A 22,092-nucleotide genomic window follows, 5' to 3' on the forward strand; every position below is an offset into this window, starting at 1 on the left:
CCACTTAAACATACAAACCAGGTACCATCCATTCCTTAGGAACATTAATAATGACGTGTAATTACACAGAGCACAATCTTAAATTCTCCTAACATTGCTTCTCACTCTGTCATCTTCCTTTCACTCTTTTTTTTCCTCTAGTCTCCTCCTCTCCCTTCAAACTTCTCTCTCGCTCATTCTGCCTTCTCCTCCCATGATAACCCTCCTTCTATCTTGTTCCTGACACTCACATATACTTTACAAATTCAATGGAGTCGTGGTTCTGCTGAAGTAACCTTAGTTCTGAGTACAGGACTATGCAGCTGACCTTGGGGCAGTGGAATTAGCATCAAACACAGATAACTTCAGGGCAAACCACAACATGAACAATAGTGTCAAACCAGTGAACTGAAAACAGACTTATTTTGGTAGATGTTGAGAAAGGATTAGAAGAGTTGAAGGTGCTTTTAACCCTGTAAGAACAACAATGCCAATGAAACAGAGCTTTCTAGTAGTAGACCAATATTCAAAGAATGTACATGAACAGACCTATGTCTCCAACTGCATATGTTGTAGAGGATGGCCTTGTTGGGTAACAATGGAAATAGAACCCTTGGTCCTGTCTAGGTTTGACTCCCAGTTCAAGTGAATGTCCAGTGGCAGAAAGAGGGGTTATAATGAAAAGGTTAAGGGGACTGGTAAGAGATATTATAGTCAGGAAACTGGGAAAGGAATTAATATTTTAAATGTAAATTTAGAAATATCCATTAAAAAAGCAATAAAATTTGTTAAAAATAAAAAAAAATTATGAAAGAAATAAAAGAAAAGAAATCTTCCGGTTAATCACAACTATTGACTCAGAATTTTAAGGGGTTACTGTCAGGTAATGGTATTCAGAGTAATACTAGTGGAAAGACTGATATGATGAAGTCTCATCTAGAATCACTTGTTCCTCCCAGATATTAGTGACAGACACAAACTACATTATTAGAATTCAATGCATGGAGGTGTTTTCTCTGTGCTGAGGACACAATACTTGACTTATCTTTCTTCCTTAGGACGTTTTCCTTCAAGGTAAAACGATAAAAGCTATGAGCTCTCAGGAAAAATTATAGTGCCCTTCCCAACACCTGGCTTTTGGGATGAAGAAATGAATTATATATAGTATCTGACTTCCAAGAAAAATAACAAGTTATTTTTCAGATCTTCTGAGAAGCATGTCAGATGCTTCTGAGAGACTCCGAGCTCCTGATTCCATATGTGGAAATCTCAGATCAAGGCTATATCTTCAGTGAACCTACCCGACCTCTACCCAAGACTCAAGGACCTTTCCCACTGACCACGTATTTCTTCCATTTTTATACCAAGACAGAAGGCCAGCTTCATATTCCCCATGTCTGATAACTTCATCCTCTGTTTCTCCCTCCCAAATTGCTGTATACAATGCATTAAAGGACAATTAATAAACCCTAGATGTACTGAAGGGATATCTAAGAGGAAGTTGCAGTCAGGACAACACTTGTGACATCACAGAAGAAGCTCGGGCTTCCAGAATACAAGAGATTTTTCAAGGAGGGCCTAATGATGATGTCACTGAGAACTGCCGTAGACTACCTGCTGTACAGATTTCCTTACATTGACCAGATTTGAGGGTGACACTTTCAGAAGAGTCTCCTGTTTAAGAGTGGAAACCTTTACATACTAAATCTCTCTAAAGGTAGAGACTTCTCTTTGTTTCATTAGGGTTTACATGCTCTCAATGGACAAAGTTAGTTAGGGGTTTAGCATGGCTAGAAAAGATTTAGCAACATAGAGAGAAGAAGATTCTTATAGATAATATTTTATTCCCAGGTTCATTCCTGTGACATAGAGTTCAATATCCCAGGTTTCCTCTATTTCCAAAGGCCAGTATTTTGCCTACAGACCTTAATTGAATGAATATTGTATTTCACTTTCTCATTGTCCATTCCATGATAAGAGATTTTATTAATATTCCTGTATGTGTACTCAAAAATTCTGTTTCCAGTTTTATTTTCAGCAAAGCAAATGACATAATGACTATAGAATTCAGTTCTCTAGTCCTATTTGATATCAGTACTATACTATCTACTTTCCTGTGCTCCCATTGCTAGACTTGAGTGTTGGATGTTTTACAATGATTCTCACTGAAAGCCAAACATAAGATATCGGAGGATGGGCAGAAAGAAGGATGGCTTGAGGACCAGTGAAACCTCAACTTCAATAGGTTCATAATAACTTGAGGGAGTCTATTTGGCACTGTCATTTCTGAACTCCACATTCTTGACCTACTTGCTCAGAATCCGTGTCACAATTCCACCTAACCACATAGCTGTAGGAGCCACAAAAGTATATATATATACATCAGCCACCAAAACTAGATAATATTGATGTAGCTAAAAAGTGCCTTCTGCCAGCAACCTGATATAGATATTTCCTGAGAGACACAGGTAGATCATGTCAACTACAGAAGTTAATGCTAGTGGCAAATCAGTGAACTGAAACAGACCTCTTGTTGGCAGATTTTGAGAAAGGAATTCAAGAGGTGAAGGAGCTTTCAATCCCATAAGAACAACAATGTCAATGACCCAGAGCTTTCTGGTACTAGACCAATATTCAATGAATGTAGATGGACAGAGCTATGGTTCAAACTGCATGTGGCAGAGGATGACCTTGTTCATCACAAATGGAGGCAGAAGCTATTGGCCCACTCTAGGTTTGTCTCCCAGTTCAAGGGAATGTGAATGCACAGTCAGAGGGGTTAAAGTAGAAGGGGAAGGATATGGGTAGGAATCTTATGGGCAGTTAAATGGGAAACAAAATAACATTAAATGTTAATATAGAAACATCAAGTTAAAAAAATCAATACAAATAAAGCTAAAACATAAAAAAATGAAAGGAATAAACGAAGAGAAAACTGACAGCTAATCATACCTAGTGACTCAGAGAAGTAAACTGGTAATCAGTGGAAATATTAGTGGAAAGAATGAGATGATGAAATCTCAACTAATAGCACTGCTGCTTCCCAGACTGCACTATAGATATCCAAAACATGGAGGAATTTACTCTGAGCTAGGGACACAATACCTGTCTCTCCCTTTTACCTTAGGACATGTTTCTTCTTATCAAAAAGAGTAAAGGTCATGAGCTCTCAGGAAAACAACTGTGCCCTTCCCAACACTTGACTTTTGGAATAAAGAAATTAATGATATAAACTCTCTGATTTCCAGGAACCATAAAAACAGGGAAGTCCAGATTCTTCTGAGAGGATCCCATCTCCTGATTCCCATAGGTGGGAGGCTCAGATAAAGGCTATCTCTTTAGCATTCCCACTAAATCACTACCAAGTACTCACTGAGCTATACCGAGGACCATGTATTCCTTCCTTTTCTGTACCAAGACAGATGGCCAGCTTTCTTCATTCCCCACATATCTGATCTTTTCATCCTTTTTATTCTCCCTCCCAAATGGCTGTTTACTCTGAATTAGAGGCCAATTAGTAAGTACTAGAGGTACTGAAGGAATATATGAGAGGCAATTGCAGTCACGACAACACTTGTGACAACACAGAAGAAGATAGGGATCTCCAGGTTGCAAGATATTTTTCAGGCAGGGCCTAATGATGATGTCTCTGAGAACTGCCATGGCCTGCCTTCTGAACAGATTTCCTTACATTGACCAGATTTGAGAGTGCCTTTTCCAGGTATCTCTCCTGTAACACAGGGGAAACCTTTATGTATTCCATCTCCAAACCTAGTGAGTTTTTTTCCTTCATTAATGGTTTCATGCTCTGAATGGAGAAAGTTAATCAGGCATTTGGCATGGGTAGAAAAAGTCTAGGAACATGGAGTGGAGGAGATTATTCTGGATAATAATTCTATTCCAAGGTCCATTCCTGTGACATACACTTCAATTTCCTAGGTTTTCTTTGTTTCCCAAAGGCCAGTATTTTCCCTCCAGACCTTTAATTGATTGAGTATTGTATTTCATTTTCGTATTGTACTTTCCTTATAGGAGACTTTATATATATATATTCCAGATTGTGTACACAAAAATTCTGTTTTGCAATTCCATTTCTGCAATTAATAAGCAACAAAGCATGCCAATATATAGAGTGAATATAACAGTGTAAATATTGTATACCTACTTGAAATGATGAAGTCCAAAATCCTTATTTTATCCAAAAATTAGGAGACAGCATTAAAGCAAAAGGACATCATAGATTATAGAATGTGGATGTCTAGTCCCATTAGATGTCAGTTCTATAATATCTACCTTCCTGTTCCCAGGGCCAAACTTAAGGGTTTTGGAGGTTTTACCATGATTCTTTATTCAGGCCAAACACAAGACTCAGCAGGATGGGCAGGAAGAAGAATGTCTTGATGTCCAGAGATACCTCAACTTCAGTAGGTTCAAAAATAACAGGAGGGAGTCTGATTGGCATTGGCCTTTGCTAATTCTACATTTTTGAACTAGTTGCACAGAATCTATCCTAAAATTCCAACTAACCACATAGCTGTAGGAGCCACCAAATATATACATAAATACATATATATATATATATATATATATATATATATATATATATATATGTATATGTATATATATGTGTGTGTGTGTATGTATATATGTATAAGTATGTATATGTATATATATATATATATGATAGAGATAGATAAATAGATAGATAGATAGATAGATAGATAGATAGATAGATAGATAGATAGATAGATCTGCCACAAACTACATAAGATTGATGATGCTAAGAAGTGCATGCTGCCAGGAAACAGATATAGATCTTTCCTGAGAGACACAGGTAGAGCCTGCCGATTATAGAAATGAAGGTTATTGGCAGACCAGTGGAATGTAAACGAATCTCTTGTTAGTAAATTTGGAGAAAGGATTACCAGAAGTGAATGGGCTTTCAATCCCATAAAAACAACGATACCAATGACCCATAGCTTTTTGGTACTAAAACAATATTCAAAGAGTGTACATAGACAGAACTATGTCTGCAGCTGCATATGTAGCCTTGTTGGACATCAATGGGGGGAGAAGCTCTTAACCTACCAAAGCTAGTACCCCAGTGTAGGGGAATGTCAGGGTGTGCTGGGAAAGGAGTGGTTGGTGAGGGGGAACACCTTTATAGAAGAACTGGTTGGGGAAAGGATAGGAGTCTTATGACTGGAAAACTGGGAAAGTGAATAATATTTGAAATGTAAACAAAAATATCTAATATTTATAAAAGAAATAATAAAAGTTTAACAAGTTGAACAGCCAAAGTGAAGAGTCTCAATCCCACTAGAGAGGGAGAAGAAATGAACCTCAGGAGGGAAGAGTGAGGGACCTGGGTGAGAAAGGAGACAGTAAGGGAAAGAGGGGAACATGGTCAGTTATTGGTGGGGAGTAAGACTGACACCCTGAGTTTCAGCAGAATTAATGGAAACAAGCAATCTCAGGAGCTAAAATGTTGGAGGTAGTTGGTGGCTCTAGAATATTCCAGAGACCTGAGAGGTATGAGACTATCAGGACTCAGTAAAATGCCGGGAGTGTGTAGAGGGACCTTGTAGAGATTACCTCCATGTGGAAGAGAGAGCATGGGTCTTCTTAGTGGGGAATTGAGTCCATTGAAGTTGAGAGATATTAAGGATTAGTGATGGTCACTTTCTCTTATTTTCATAATTGGAGGTTAGTTTATGCTTGTGTGCTTCTGTTTCTTTTGTTGTAAAGATTAATTTCTTGCTTTATCTATGATTTTACTTGCCTCCTTGTGTTGGGGCTTGCCAGTTAGTGTCCTTTTTATTAATGGATATGCAGAAAATTATTTTATATCAGAAAAATTCCATGTCTTCTAAAACATCTAAAAATCAGTCTGACTCTCAAACTCTTCCTGGGAAACATTTACCATCAGTCATGCAATCCCCAGGACCATCGAAATCTAAAAAGGGGTATCTAGAAACTTAACCGTCGGCCCAAAGGTCTTTAGGATGTTCAGCAATTTCTCCAAGAGCTTGGTGCACCTAGAGAACAAAAGAACTAAAGCCATCTTCCCAGGGTGTTTTCCCAAGAACCACATATTTCTTCTTTCCTTTTATACCAAGACAGAAGCCCAGCTTCCTTTTCCACATCTCTGATCTCTTCATCCTATTTGTTCTCCCTCCAAAATGGCTGTTTACTCTGAATTATAGGCCAATTAGCAAACCCTAGATATAAGGAAGGAATATCTGTGAGGCATTTGCTGTCAAGACGACACTTGTGACATCACAGAAGAAACTAGGGCTCTCCAGGATACAAGAGCTTTTTCAGGCATTGCCTAATGATGATGTCACTTAGAACTGACATGGCTACCTGCTGAACAGCTTTCCTTATATTGACCAGATTCAAGGGTGTCCTTTCCGGGCGTGTCTCCTGTGACACAGTAGAAACTTTTATTTGCTACATCTCTTTAAAGTTACAGACTTCTCTCTGCTTCACTAGTGGTTACATGATCTGAATGGAGAAAGCTAGTCAAGGGCTGAGAAAGATCTAGGAACTCAGAGAGAAGGAGATTCTTCTGAAGATTAATTTTATTCCCAGGTCCAATCCCGTGACATAAAGTTCAATTCCCAAGGTGTTCTCTGTTTCCCAGGTGCCAGTATTTTCCCTACAGACCTTTAATTGAGTGAAAATTGTCCTACATTTTTTGATTTTACATTCATTGATAGGGGACATTATATATGTTCCTGCATGTGTACTCAAAATTTTCATTTTTCCAATTCGATTTTTTGCAATAAATTTGGCTACAAATTGGGCCCAGTTACAGAGTGAATATAACAGTGTAAATATTGTGTACCTTTTTCAAATGTTGAACTTCCAAATACTTATTTTGTCCATAAATTACCAGACATCAGTTAAGCAAAGGACAACATGGACTATAGAATGCGGTTTTGTAGTTCTTTTAGATCAATTCTCTAATATTGACCTGCCTGTGGTCCCAGGGCAAGACTTGAGGGTTTTGGATGTATTAACACGATTCTTTCTTCAGGCCAAACATCAGTTTCTGGGGGATGGTCAGCAAGAAGATTGGCTTGAGGTCCAGTGAAACCTCAACTTCCATAGGTTATAAGAACAGGAGGGAGTATATTTGGCATTGTCATTTGTGAATCCTATATTCTTGACCTAGTTACACAGAATCTAAGTATATCTTCCATCAAAATTCTTAGTAGTAGAAACCACCAAAAGTATATATATATATATATATATATATATATATATATATATATATATATATATATATATATATATATATATATATCTGGCACCAAAACTAGATGGATTGTTGAAGCTAAGAAGAGAATGCTGCCAGCAACTGGACATAGATCTTTACTGATAGACACAGCTAGATCATGTCAAATACAGAAGTGAGTGCTAGTGGAAAACCAGAGAACTGAAAATGGACCTCGTGTTTGTAGATGTTTAGAAAAGATTACAAGAACTGAATGGACTTTCAACCCCATAAGAACAACAATTCAACTAAGCAGAGCTTTCTGGTACTAAACCAATATTCAAAGACTGTGTACGGACAGACCTATGGCTCCAACTGCATAGGTAGCAGAGGATGGCCTTGTTGGGCTGCAATGGAAGGAGATGCCCTTCCTGCTCCTTAGGTTTGACTACAAGTTCAAGGGAATGTCAACGTGCAGTAACGGGGGTTATAGAAGTAGGTTAGTGGCACTGCTTAGGAATCTCATGGACAGGAACCTGGGAAATAATATTTGAAATGTAAATATAAAAATATACAATTAGAAAAAGTAATAAATATTGCTAAAAAATAAAAAAGAGAGAGAAAAAGAAAAGTTAACTGCAATCAAATCACACCTATTGACTCAGAAATCTAAAGGGTAACTTTCAGGGAATGGTAGTCAGAGTAATACTAGTGGAAAGACTGAGATGATGAAGTCTCAAATAGAAGCACTTCTCTCTCCCAGATATCACTGTCTAACACATACTGCACTATAGGAATCCAAAGCAAGGAGGAGTGTCCTCTGAGCTGAGGACACAATACTTGTCTTTCCCTCCTTCCTTAGGATCTTTCTCTTCTCGGAAAAGTTATAAAAGCCATGAGCTCTCAGGAAACAACTGTGCCCTTTCCAACACTTTGCTTTTGGAATAAAGAAATTAATGATATAAACTCTCTGATTTCAAGGAGCAGGGAAGTCCAGATTTTTCTGGGAGACTCTCAGTTCTTAAGTCCTATATGTTGAAGGCTGAGATAGAGGATATCTCTTCAGCAAACCCACTCAACCCCTAACCAGGAAACACTGAGCTTTCCAATGGACCAAGTGTTTCTTCCTTTTTTAGACAAATACAGAAGGCCAACTTCTTTCTCCCCATCACTGTTCTTTTTACCCTCTTTCTTCTCACTCCCAAATGGCTATTGACTCTGAATTAGAGACCAATTAGTAAACCCTAGAGGTACTGAAGGAATATCTGAGAGGCAGTTGCAGACACAACAACACTTGTGACATCACAGAAGAAGATAGGGATCTCCAGGATAGAAGAGATTTTTCAGGCATGGCCTAATGGTGATGTCACTGAGAGCTGCATGGACTACCTGCTAAACAGCTTTCCTTACATTGAACAGATTCGAAAGTGGCTTTTCAAGGAGTTTCTCCTGAGACACAGTGGAAAACTTTACATACTACATCTCTCTAAAGCTAGATACTTCTCTTTGCTTCATTAGTGGTTACGTTGTCTGAATGGAGAAAGTTAGTCAGGGACTTGGAATGGGAGAAAAGGTCTAGGAACATGGAGAAGAGGAGATTCTTTGAATAATAATTTTATTCCCAGGTCCATTCCTGTGACATACACTTCAATTTCCCAGGTTTTCTCTGTTTCTCTAAGGCAAGTATTTTCCCTACAGACCTTCAATTGATGAAATATTGTATTAATATTTTTTCTACATTCCTTGAGAGGGGAAATATATATTCCTGAATGTGTACTCAAAAATTGTTTTCCAATTCAATTTTTTGCAATGATTTTGGCAAAAAAGGGCATAGGTACAGAGTGAGTAAAACAGTGTAAATATTGTGTACCTACTTCAAATAGTAAACTCCCAAATCCTTATTTATTTCAAAAATTTTTCAGACATCAGTAAATCAAAGGACCACATGGAGTAACAAATTTGTTTCTCTAGACCTTTTTGATATCAGTACTACAGTATCAACCTTCCAGTGTCCCAGTGACAGATTTGAGGGTTTTGGATGCTTTTCCATGATTCACTCTTCAGGCCAAACAGAAGATTCAGGAGGATGGGCAGGGAGAAGAATGACTGAAGTCCAGGGAACACTGTACTTCAGGAGGTTCATAAGAAAAGGAGAGACTCTATTTGCCATTTTCATTTGTGTTTTCTACATTCTTCTTTTTTTTTCTTTCAGAGCTGGGGACCGAACACAGGTCCTTGGGCTTACTAGACAAGCGCTCTTCCACTGAGCCAAATCTCCTACCCAGCTTCTACATTCTTGACCTAGTTGAGCAGAATCCATGTTAAAATTCGTCCTTACTTCCTCACTGCAGGAGCCATCGAACTGTATGTATGTATATATATATATATATATATATATATATATATATATATATATATATATATATATATATATATATATATGAATGCCACAAAAACTTGATAATATTGATGAAGCTAAGAAGTGCATTCTGTCAGTAACCAGATATAGATCTTTCCTTAGAAAAAATTCATAAATGAGTGCTAGTGGCAAACCAGTGAACTTAAAATGGACCTCTTGTTGGTAGATTTTGGGGAAGTATTACAAGAGGTGAAGGGGCTTTAACCTCATATGAACAACAATGCAAATGAATCAGTGCTCTCTGGTACTAAACCAATATTCAATGTAGGTACACAGACACAACTATGGCTGGTTAAGTCCTCCTTAAGCATCAATGGAAGGACAACCCATTTGTTCTCCCTGGGTTAGACTCACAGTTCATTGGAACGTAAAGGGGCAGTTTGGGGCATAATGGAACAAGAGCAGGAGCATGGTTAGGGATCTTATGGGCAGGAAACTGGGAAACAAAATAATATTTCAATATAAATATAGAAATATCCAATTAATAATAAGGAATAAAATATGGTAAAAAATAAAAAAATGAAAGAAATTAAAGAAAAGAGTACAATCAACTAATAACACCTATTGACTCAGAAATCTAAAAAGTCATTGACAGGGAATGGTAGGCAGAGAAATACTAGTGAAAAGACGGGGACAATGAAGTGGCGAATAGGATCACTTCTCTCTCCCAGATAACAGGGTCAGACACAAACTGCACTAAATGAATCCACATCATGGAGTAATTTACTGTGAGCTGAGGACACAATACCTGCATTTCCCTTTTCCTTAGAAACTTTTTCATCTGTGACAAAAAGAATAAGTGTCATGAGCACTCAGGTAAACAACTATTCCCTTCCTAACTCTTGAATTTTGTAAGAAATTAATGGTATAAACTCTCTGATGTCCAGGAACCATAACAAGCAGGGAAGTCCAGATGCTTCTGAGAGGCTCCCAACTACTAATACCCATATGTGGAAGGCTCAGGTCAAGGATATCTCTTCAGCGAATCCACTAAACACCTGCGCAGGACTCACCGAGCTTCCCTATAGACCACATATTTCTTACATTTTTTATACAAAGACAGAAGGGCAGCTTCCTCCTCCCCATCTCTGATATCATCTTCCTCTTTGTTCTCCCTTGCAAATGGCTCTTTACTCTGAATTTGGAGCGAATTAGTAAACCCTAGAGGTACTGAAGGAATATCATCAATTCAATTGCAGTCAGGACAACACTCATGACATCACAAAAGAAGCTAGGCCTCTGCAGGATAAAAGAGCTTTTTCAGGGAAGGCCTAATGATGATATCAGTGAGAATTGCAATAGCCTACCTGCTGAACACCTTTCCTTACATTGACCAGATTCGAGTTTGCACTTTCCTGGTATGTCTCCTGTTACACAATAAAAACCTATACATAACCCATCTCTCTAAAGCTAGAGACTTCTCTCTGCTTCACTAGTGGTTACATGCTTTCAATGGAGAAAATTAGACAGGGACTTGGCATGGGTAGAAAAGATTTAGGAACATGGAGTGTAGGAGATAATTCTAGATAATATTTTTATTCCCAGTTTCATTCCTGTGATATACAGTTCAATTTTCTCTGTTTTCTCTGTCTGCCAAAGGCCAGTATTTTCCCTACAGACCTTTAATTGAATGAATATTGTATTTCAATTCCTTATGGTTAATTCCTTGACAGGGGATGTTGTAAATATTCCTCAATGTGTACTCGATAATTCTGTTTTCCAATTCCATTTTCTGCAATGATTTTGGTCACAAAGGGTGCCCAGCTATAGAGTGAGCATAACAGTTTAAATACTGTGTACATCCTTCAAATGATAAACTCCCAAATCCTTATTTTAACAAAAAATTACCAGACATCAGGAAAGCAAAGGACATCATGTGTTATTGGATTTGGTTATCTAGTCCCATTTGATATCAGTACTACACGATCTGTCTTCCAGTGTTCCCATGGTCAGACTTGAGGGTTTAGGATGTTTTACCATGATTCTTTATTAAAACCAAAAGTAAGATACCAGATGATGGGCAGGAAGAAGAATGGCTTGAGGAGCAGTTATACGACTACTTCAATAGGTTCATAAAAACAGGGCGGAGTCTATTTGCATTGGCATTTTTTAGTTCTACATTCTTGACATAGTTGGGCAAAATCCATGTGAACATTCCACTTGACGAAAGAGGTGTAAGGGTTAGGGTTAGGGTTAGGGTTAGGGTTATGGTTTGGGTTAGGGTTAGGGTTAGGGTTAGGGTTAGGGTTATGGTTAGGGTTAGGGTTAGGGTTAGGGTTAGGGTTAGGGTTAGGGTAGGGTTAGGGTTAGGGTTAGGGTTAGGGTTAGGGTTAGGGTTAGGGTTAGGGTTAGGGTTAGGGTTAGGGTTAGGGTAGGGTTAGGGTTAGGGTTAGGGTTAGGGTTAGGGTTAGGGTTAGGGTTAGGGTTAGGGTTAGGGTTAGGGTTAGGGTTAGGGTTACACCAAATCTATATTTGTACTCTTCAGACAACCAAACTAGATAGGAATGATGAAGGTAAGAAGTGCATTCTGCCAGGAGCCAGATATAAATATTTACTGAGAGACACAGATACAGCATGTCAAATACAGAAGTGAATGCTGGGACCAAACCAGAGATCTGAAAACGGACCTCTTGTTGGTAAATTTTGAAAAAGGATTCGAAGAGCTGAGGTGCTTTCAACACTAGAAGAACAACAATGCCAGTGAACCAGCGCTTTCTCATAATAGACCAATATAAAAAGAAAGTACATGGACTAACCTATGCCTTCAAATGCATAAGTGGCAGAAGATGGCCATTTTGGGCAACATTGGAAAGAGAAGCCCTTGTATTCCCTACTTTGTCTCCAAGTTCAAGGGAATGCATTGCGGCAGAAAGGCTGATTTGAAAGAAGGAACTGGATTGGGTAGTAACCTTATGGGCAGGAAACTGGGAAAAGAAATAATATTTTAAAAGTAAGTATAGAAACATTCAGTTAAAAAATCAAATTTTGGTAAAAAATAAAAAAAAGAATGATATAAAAGAAAGAGAGTTGCCAAGTAAGACATATTCATGCAGAAATCTGAAGTGTTATTCAGAATAATACAAGTGGAAAGACTGAGATGATGAAGTCTCAACTACAAGTACTTCCCTTTCCCAGATATCAGTGTCAGACACAAACTGCATTATAGGTATCCAAAGCATGGAGGACTTTACTCCGAGCTAGATACTTCTTTTTCACTTCTTCCTTAGGACCTTTTATACTTGACAAAAAGAGTGAAGGTCATGATGCCTAATGATGATGTCACTGAAAACTCTCATGGACTACCTGATGAACAACTTTCCTTACATTGACAAGATTCAAGTTTGCACTTTAAAGGTATGTCTCCTGTGACACAGTGGAAACCATTATATATTCCTTCTCTCTAAAGCTAGAGACTTCTCGCTGCTTCACTAGTGGTTACATGCTGTGGCGCTTGACATGGTTGAAAAAGATTTAGGAACATGGAGAGTAGGAGATTCTCCTAGATAATACTTTTATTCCTAGGTTCATTCTTGTGACATACAGTTGAATTTTCTAGGTTTTCTCTGTTTCCCAATGACCAGTATTTTCCCTACAGACGTAAAATTGAATGAATATTGTATTTCAATTTCTTTTTTTTTATTAACTTGAGTATTTCTTGTATAAATTTCCAGTGTTATTCCCTTTTCCGGTTTCCGGGCAAACATCCCCCTCCCCCCTACCCTTCTTAATGGGTGCTCCCCTTCCCATCCTCACCCCATTGCCGCCATCCCCCCAACAATCTAGTTCACTGGGGGTTCAATCTTAGCAGGACCCAGGGCTTCCCCTTCCACTGGTGCTCTTACCAGCTCTGGAAATAAAAAGAACTTAAATATCCTGTATTTCAATTTCTTATTGTAAATTCCTTGTTAGGGGACTTTGTAAATATTTCTCAATACACACAAAAATTCTGTTTTCAATACCATTTTCTGCAATGATATGGTCACAAATGGGGCCCAGCTATATAGTAACTATAATAGTGTAAATTCTGTGTACTTACTTCAAATGCTAATCTCCCAAATTCTTATTTTATCGAAAAATTACGAGACATCAGGAAAGCAAAGGACAACATGGACTATTGAATTCTGTTTCTTGTCCCATTTGATATCTGTACTACCCTATCTAGCTTCCAATGTTCCCATGGCCAGACATGAGGGTTTAGGATGATTTAAATGATTCTTTCTTCAGGCCAAACATAACATACCATGTGATATGCAGGGAAAAGGATGGCTTGAGGACCAGTTATACGTCTGCTTCAGGGTTGGGGATTTAGCTCAGTGGTAGAGCGCTTGCCTAGCAATACAAGGCCCTGGGTTCAGTTCCCAGCTCCGAAAAAAGGAGAAAAAATAAAGTCTACTTCAGTAGGTTCATAAAAACAGGGGGAGTCTCTTTGAAATTGTCATTTTTGAATTCTATATTCTTGACATAGTTGTTCAGAATCCATGTTAACTTTCCAATTAACTTCATAGGTTTAAGAGGAACCAAAGTACATATGTATACATCAGACAAAAAAACTAGATAAGATTGATGAAGGTAGGAAATACATTCTGCAAGGAACTGGGTACAGATATTTACTGAGAGACACAGATACAGCATGTCAAATACAGAAGTGAATGCTAGTAGCAAACCAGTGATCTGAAAACGGACCTCTTGTTGGTAAATTTTGAAAAAGGATTAGAAGAGCTGAAGGTGCTTTCAACCCCATAAGAACAACGATGCCAGTGAACCAGAGCTTTTTAATACTAGACCAATGTACATAGAAAGTACATGGACTGACTTATGGATACAAATGCATATGTTGCAGAGGATGGCCTTTTTCGGCAACATTGGAAAGAGAAGCTCTTGTCATCCCTAGTTTGTCTCCCAGTTCAAGGCAATATCATGAGGCAGAAAGGTTGGTTAGAGTAGAAGGAAATGGAAAAGTTAGGAATCTTATGTGCAGGAAACTGGGAAGGGAAATAATATTCAAAATGTATATATAGAAACATCTCGGAAATCTGAAGTGGTAGTCAGAGTAATAGTAGTGGAACGACTGAGTTATTGAAGTCTCCACTAGAATCACTTCTCTCTCTCAAATATCAGTGTCAGACCCAAACTTCACTATAGGTATCCAAAGCATGGAGGAGTTTACCGTGAGTTAGGGACACAATACTTGTTTTTCCCTTCTTCCTTAGGACCTTTTCTTCATGAAAAAAAGAGAGGAAGCCCCGGGTCCTGCTTATATTGATCCCCCAGTGAACTAGATTGTTGGGGGGTGGGCTGCAATGGAGGAAAGATGGGGAGGGGAACACCCATGTAGAAGGGGAGGGGGAGGGGTTAGGGGGATGTTTGCCAGAAACCGGAAAAGGGAATAACAATCGAAATGTATATAAGAAATAGTCAAGTTAAAAAAAAAAGAAAAAAAGAAAAGAAAGAAAAGAAGAGTAAAGGTCATGACCTCTCAGGAAAACAACCGTGCCCTTCACAACACTTGGGTTTTGGAATAAAGGAATGAAGGATATAAACTCTCTAATTTCCAGGAACCATAAGAACAGGGAAGTTCATTTGCTTCTGAGAGCCTCACAGTTCCTTAGTCCCTTATGTAGAATGCTCAGATCAAGGCTATCTCTTCAGCGATACCACTCAACCCTTACCAAGGACTAACTGAGCTTTCAAAAGGACCATGTATTTCTTCCCTGTTTTTTATACCAAGATAGAAGGCCAGCTTCCTCCCCATTTTGTATCTCTTCATCCTCTTCATTCTTCCTCTGACACTAAGATTTACGGAACCAAAGAGGATAAACAAGGAGAAAGGGCAAAGAAAAATGCTTGAATTTCACTCAGAAGAAGGAATAAACTAATTAGAGGAGGCAGATGGAAGGAAAGGATTGGGTGCCTAAGGGGATGGGAAGGGAAATGTGGTTTGAGAATCATTTCTTGGGAGAGACTAGCAAGAGGGAAAGAGGGCCAAGAGAATAAACTGAAATCAGTGATAGTCCAGGGTGGGTGCTATATCTATGATTTACCAGCAATCTGGGATTGGTGAGGCTACACTGGTGTCCATGAGGGTGACTTTAGCTGAGACTCGTAACAGTGGGGATACAGATACTGAAATGGTCACTTTCTGTAGCCACAGAGGACCCAAGGTGGAAGGATAAGGACCCAAACCCAGCCCCAAAATTTTGACCCAGAAATTGCCCCCTCTATAGGAAACACAAGGACAGAGATGGAAGAGGAAATGAGGGAATGGCCAAAGGATAAGTGGCCGGATGTGAGACTTATCCTATGAGCAAACCACAAACACTGACATTATTAATGGTCCTTTCTTATGTTTGCATTTTATGTTTATTTTCCTCTGCGAGGCTCCACCAAGGGACGACTGACACTGAAGCAGACGCGCACGGTCAAATATCAGATGGAGCTCAGTGAGTCTCACTGAAGAACTGAAGGAAGGACTGAGAGAGGTAGAGAAGCACAATAGTCACCACGTGGGATCACTAAACCCGTTGCCTGTCTGTGGATCCTGTTCTCCTATCCGGGCTGCGTTTTCAGGACCTGATGGGAGACAATGAATCTAGTCTTGCACAGACTTGATGTGCCCGAGGAGGGGATGTACCCAGAGTGGTCCTCTGCTCATTCAGTGTAGAATGGGAGAGGATAGGAGGAGGTACTATAAATGGTGGGAGCCTGGAGGAGTGTGGTTGACAGGGCAGCATTAAGAATGTTACCTGGTGAATATGTACAAACACTTTAGCAAGGGGCAAAGGCATGACATCATGGGGACGGGGGCATGGCATCATGGGGGTTTGGCATGACATCATAGGTTTGGGGCATGATATCATAGGGGTGGGTGAATGACATCATTGTGGTCGAGGCATGATATCATGAAGCTTAAGAGAAAATAGATGAAACTAGAAAAAAAATCAGCCCAAGAGGGAACTGAGACCTAGAGACACTAACATGGAAGGCCTTTACCTATGCATAGTATCAGCTGTGCGATTAATCATATTATATCTACAATCCACAAATGCAGAGAGAACAAAGGAAAGGAGAAGGCCCGTGAGGGGAAAAGCATAGACCTATCTGAAAGGAAAAGTTGAACAGATTCTGTGAGTGAGTGACGGCGACTGAGGACAGAAGCGGAGGGTCAGCGGGGAAGATGGAGGGAAAGCGCGGTGCAGAGAGAAACAGCCAGAAATAGGGAACATACGAGTTAATGTGGAAACTCGATGAAAACACTGATTAATTCATGGTGTCTAGAGGGCCACGTTCCTGAGGATTTAATCTGACAGAGAATGCAGAGTACGAACCTGCAATCCTTTGAAATCGAGCAAGTAGGACTTCAGGGTCGGGGATGGGGCACATTCAGTGGAGTCAATTTCTGAGGAGGTAAAATGGAGATCCCTGAACAACAGACTGATGCTGGGAAAGAGATTATAAAGATATAGCAAATGAGGGCTTCCTGGTACCTTAAACCTGAAACTGATGTAAATGCACAGGAAAACCCTTGCTGCACTCTAAGGTTTGGTTAGCCGTCGTTGTTCACCCTGAGAAATTATACACACAATGATAGTGTGTCCCTGAATACCTTCTAACAGAACTGTGACACTGAAATCCTTGGAAGAAACCATAATTCACTTTCACGCAGACCAATCTTCTGCTGGCTGAATGTTTCCTGGGTCCACTCCATCCTTTCACACCTGTTGTGCACCTGGACACTCTAGGAAGGAGACAAGAGATGAGTGTATGTCTGTGTGTGTGTTTGTTTGTATGTGTGTTTGTGTGTGTGTGTGTGTGTGTGTGTGTGTATCTGTATATTGGTTATCGTCTGTGTGTCTGTATTTGTGTATATGTGTGTGTATGTGTGTGTGTCTCTGTGTGTGTCTGTATGTGTTTTTGTGTCTCTCTATGTGTGTATATGAGTATGTGTCTGTGTGTTTGTGTATGTGTGTGTGTGTCTGTGTCTGTGTGTTTGTCTGTGTCTGTCTGTGTCTGTGTGTATGTCAGTTTGTCTGTCTGTGTCTTTTACTGTGTTTCTCTGTGTATCTGTGTGCGTTACATGTGTGTGTGTGTGTTTGTGTGTGTGTGTGTGTGTGTGTGTGTGTGTCCGTCATGCATAAGCTAACCATCCTCACACAGACTGTCTGGATTGCTTTTATATTAAGGAGGTTGGCGAATGTTTCTCTTGTCCTAAAAGACCACTCTGGTTCTCAACTCTCTCTGTGAAGCCATGACAGGTTGAGTAATTTTCATGTGTGAGGAGTCTTTCCTATTGAAACTTGCTTTCTTGGATACAATATCACTTGAAAAACACATCTCAACATTTACTATCCTTATTCCGTGATCCCTTGAGGGGATTATTCCATTATTATTATTATTATTATTATTATTATTATTATTATTATTATTATTATTATTATTACAGGATTATTCCATCATATTGCTCTCTGCATTGTTACCAGTGTGCTAAAGTTCATTGACGTTAGGAAGAAAGATTTTGTTTCAAATGGGTCACATTGGATGGCCATGTCTTTGTTCTTGGAACTGAGAGATTTATTTGCATGCTCCCAGGATCAAATATATTAAAGTACAGAAAGTTCCTTGGTCCTCTACATGAGAGTGACACCAAATTATGGAGGAGTAAGACAGTTTTCACAATGTTTCAGGCTTTGGGGATTGGTAGATGTTACATAGCCATCTTTTTATTTATAGCAAGAATAGTCAAAATTATTAATAGAAGGCAGAAAATTTTAACAACATATTTTTGCTGGCTAATTTAAATTCCTGTATTGTATCTCTAAAACATTATACATTCTCTCTCAGGTTCTTCTTGAAATTGTTTGAAGAAGTGAAAACTGGTATGTGTTTATTTGTTCACATTCATAAAGATGGCCATTGCTCTAGTGATGGACAGATGGCACAACTTTTAAGAGGCAAACTGACTTTCTTCCCAAAGAAATAAATCTTCAACTTCATGGAGGCAGTTTCATTCTTAGGTACAAATGTTTAAAATCCCCTGAGAATGCTTCCTACAGCTATCATTTCCTGTATATTGTAATATCCTTGGAAATGGGTTTTCTCTTTGCATTTTGTTTCAAGTATTAAGATCTACAAGAAAGTTTTGATTGCGTGTATCATTTGGAGATGTTGTCTTTTTTTCTTTCCTATAGATGGATTCTGGGTTGTAGACTCTCAGGCATTTTATGATCCATCTCTCACAATAGGGGCTGCAAATGACATGAGTCTTCATCAGGAATAAAGGAAAGAAGACAGGTAAAGTAATAGAGAACTCCCTGATGTATTTATCGCCTCTGAGTCTGAGATGACTGTTGTCATTAACTTGTATATATAAACTTTAACTTTGAAACAAAGTACACTCCCATGAGTTTCAGCCTTTGTACTTTTCATTGTGTAAATATTTGCAATAAAGAGAGCATTAAAAGTAATAAAGTTGTGTGATGTGTATAACTCTTTTAACAGTTTCCCTTGTATAACTTAATAGAATATATAAATGCTTTTCCTTCATGGTAAATGTAATGAAGACAATGTCTCTTCTAACAATATATGTAGTAATTTTGACCTCTATAAAATTTAATATGTGCATAACTTGCCTAAACATCCACCGCAAATACTTATGGGATACTTTCTATACTTACTCAGTGTTTTTTCCTAAATATTGTGTTAAAATGCATTTAGCAGAATAGATATTGTGGTGGATGCAGGGAGGAAGGAAACTGAATGGGACGGGAAGTAGAGAAAGTAATGGGTAGGAGGAAATAGGTATAGTGGTTTTGCAGGAATTAGGTATAGTGGGTTTGGAGGAATTAGGTATAGTGAATCCATGGAAAAGGGAAAGGAAAACACAAGTGTTGGGTGGGCATCTCTAGGAAGTGCCAGAGACCTGGGAAAGGCAAATCCCCAGGGTGTCTATTGATGTGACTCTAGCACTGGGGATACAGATCCTTAATATGCCACTTCTGTAGACAGGCATGACTCCCAGTGGTGTGACAAGGAAAAAAAACACCCACAGAACCTTCAATCCACCATGAACACAGCCTACAACATCTTCAGAGACAAAGATAGATACAGCAGACATGGAAGGAACATTCAACCAATGATTAGCACAGATTGAGACCTACCCCGTGGGCAAGCACTGATCCCTGACACATTAAAGATACTCTATCATGCTTACAGACAGATTCCTAGCATAACTGTCCTCTGAGTGACTCCACCCAACAGCTGAGAGAAAGAAGTGTAAAGATTCACCACCAAACATTAGCTGGAGCTTGGGGAGTCTTAAAAAAATAAAAAACAGGTGAAGAATTGATGCCCAGTTGATATGAGCGACTCAACAGAAAGACCAATAGAGTCAACTCACCGGGACTCTTGGGGATTGCCAAAGACTGAACCACCAACCAGAGAGTGAACATGGTCTGACATTGAGCCCCCAGAACATAGGTAGGAAATGTGTAGCTTTGTCTTTTCACGGGTTTTCCCGACAATGCGTGTTGGCGAACCTGGAAGATGGAGCACCGATATTGGGATGTAAAGTGAGTAAATAAATAAATGAATTTTAAAGGCACAGATATCCCATTTTACAGACAACTTGTTTTGGGAAAGCCCAATTCTAGTTGTTTGGTACCCACATGAAGACAAAGCCTATGGAGTGCCATGCCCTTAGAGTCCATAATTCTTTTCATTCTCTTCTTCCATCAGAGTCCCCGAGCTCCACCTGTGGTTTTGCTAGTGGATGTCTGCTTCTGTCTGAGTCAGCAGCTTAGTGGAGTCTCTCAGAGGGAAGCCATGATAGACTCCTTTCTCCAAGCATAACAGAGTGTCTTTAATAGTGTCATGGATTGGTGCTCATCCATGGGGTGGGCCTTAATCTGCACTAACCATTGGATGATCATTCCTCACTCTGTGCTCTATGCACGGCCCTTTCATTTCTTGTGGTCAGAATAAATTTTGGGTCAAAAGTTGGTGTCTCTATCACTCCATTTTGTTTGCTCTCTGGCTACAGGAGATGACTGCTTCAGGTCCATATCACTGAGGCGTTGAGTCTCAGCTAAGGAAACACCCATTGATTCATGGGCATCTCTTACCCCAGCTCTCTGCCTCTTTCTGGATATTACCTCTACCTCCCCACCCCTATCCATCTAGGCTGCTGTGTCTGGCCTCAGATTCAGATGATGTGATTACAGAGACTAGATATGCAAGGTGAGGAGATACCAGAGGGTTCCCCTCCTGCTCAGAGGAGAAAGTGCTGGGGAAAGAATTGTGAGAGGGGTGAATGGGGGGGGCAGTGTGCAACATGTAAAGTGAATAAATAAACAAATTAAAGTGAAAATAACTAAATCTACTTGAAGATTAGAAGCAGGTGTGTGTGTGTGTGTGTGTGTGTAAGAAACTAAGTAAGTGTGTAAGTAAACTTGAAGGTAAGAGCAGTTGTGCATGTGTCTCTGTGTGTAACTGTGTGTGTGATTCTGTGTGTATGTGTGTTTGTGTGAATATATATATATATATATATATATATATATATATATATATATATATATGAAGGTAAGAAGCAAGTGGATGTGTGTTTAACATTAAATTATCACATTTGAGAAAACAGTTGCCTATACAGAAGACAGGACACCTTAGGCACTATATTAACAAAGAAATGGTGTTTGCTGAAAATTAAGAAACGATTCGGTGATTAATAGCACTATCTGTTCTTCCAGAGAACCCAGGACCGAACCCTAGCTCCCGAGTGACAGTTCACAAGTGGCTGTAATTTCTGCATCACAGAATCTCACAACCTCTTCAACCTCCTGGACATTATGCATGGATGTGTTGCACACGGGAAAAAGCAGGTAAACCTCTTACATTTGTACAACAAAAAATAGAAAACAAAGAGCAGTTCCTGGTTCACATAATTTGATTTTGTTGAATATTCATAGTGATAATCACAGTCAAAAAAACACTTTATTGATCAGTAATGCATTAAAAGTCACTAAAGTTAATGATCACATGAGTAGCCTAAAATCTATTTATTTAAAAATTTGCAATAAAAATTTGCAGTCATTAAATTAATATTTTGTTAATATACAAATTAATAAACATTAATATTCTCATATAGAGCTGAAAATAATACTTCCACGTATTTGTTTGGCTTTTATAAATATTGCAGCTTCTAGTTAGTTTGTTGTTGGTTTTCGTAGGATTTCATTTCCAGGTGTTAGCACATAAACTCTATAACCTCATACAGAATATACTACAGGAACTTATGCCCTCTTGTGTTGAATCCAGGAAGGTTGCTATCTGTTTTCCTTTTTGTCTGATCAATTTTCTCTACGTACATTACAAGGATATTTTTGTTCTTGGATTCTTCCAGTTTTGTCAAGCCGATAGCTGATAACTTGGGAATATTTAAATTTGAATATCATTTATGATGCTATTTCCTGATATCTGCATT

The 22,092-nt window shown here is 38.9% G+C and overlaps 1 long non-coding RNA gene across 1 annotated transcript; it reads left to right on the forward strand.

Annotated features, from left to right (window-relative positions):
* Window positions 1-1,563: 1,563 nt before the first annotated feature.
* LOC134484686 (uncharacterized) lies at window positions 1,564-18,588 on the forward strand. The gene is made up of 4 exons (XR_010062335.1): window positions 1,564-1,696; window positions 12,848-12,974; window positions 15,998-16,099; window positions 18,459-18,588. It is a non-coding gene; the product is annotated as an uncharacterized LOC134484686 (long non-coding RNA).
* The last annotated feature ends 3,504 nt before the right edge of the window (window positions 18,589-22,092 follow it).

The sequence above is a fragment of the Rattus norvegicus genome, assembly GCF_036323735.1.
Source record: "Rattus norvegicus strain BN/NHsdMcwi chromosome Y unlocalized genomic scaffold, GRCr8 chrY_unlocalized_3, whole genome shotgun sequence".
NCBI lineage: Eukaryota > Metazoa > Chordata > Mammalia > Rodentia > Muridae > Rattus > Rattus norvegicus.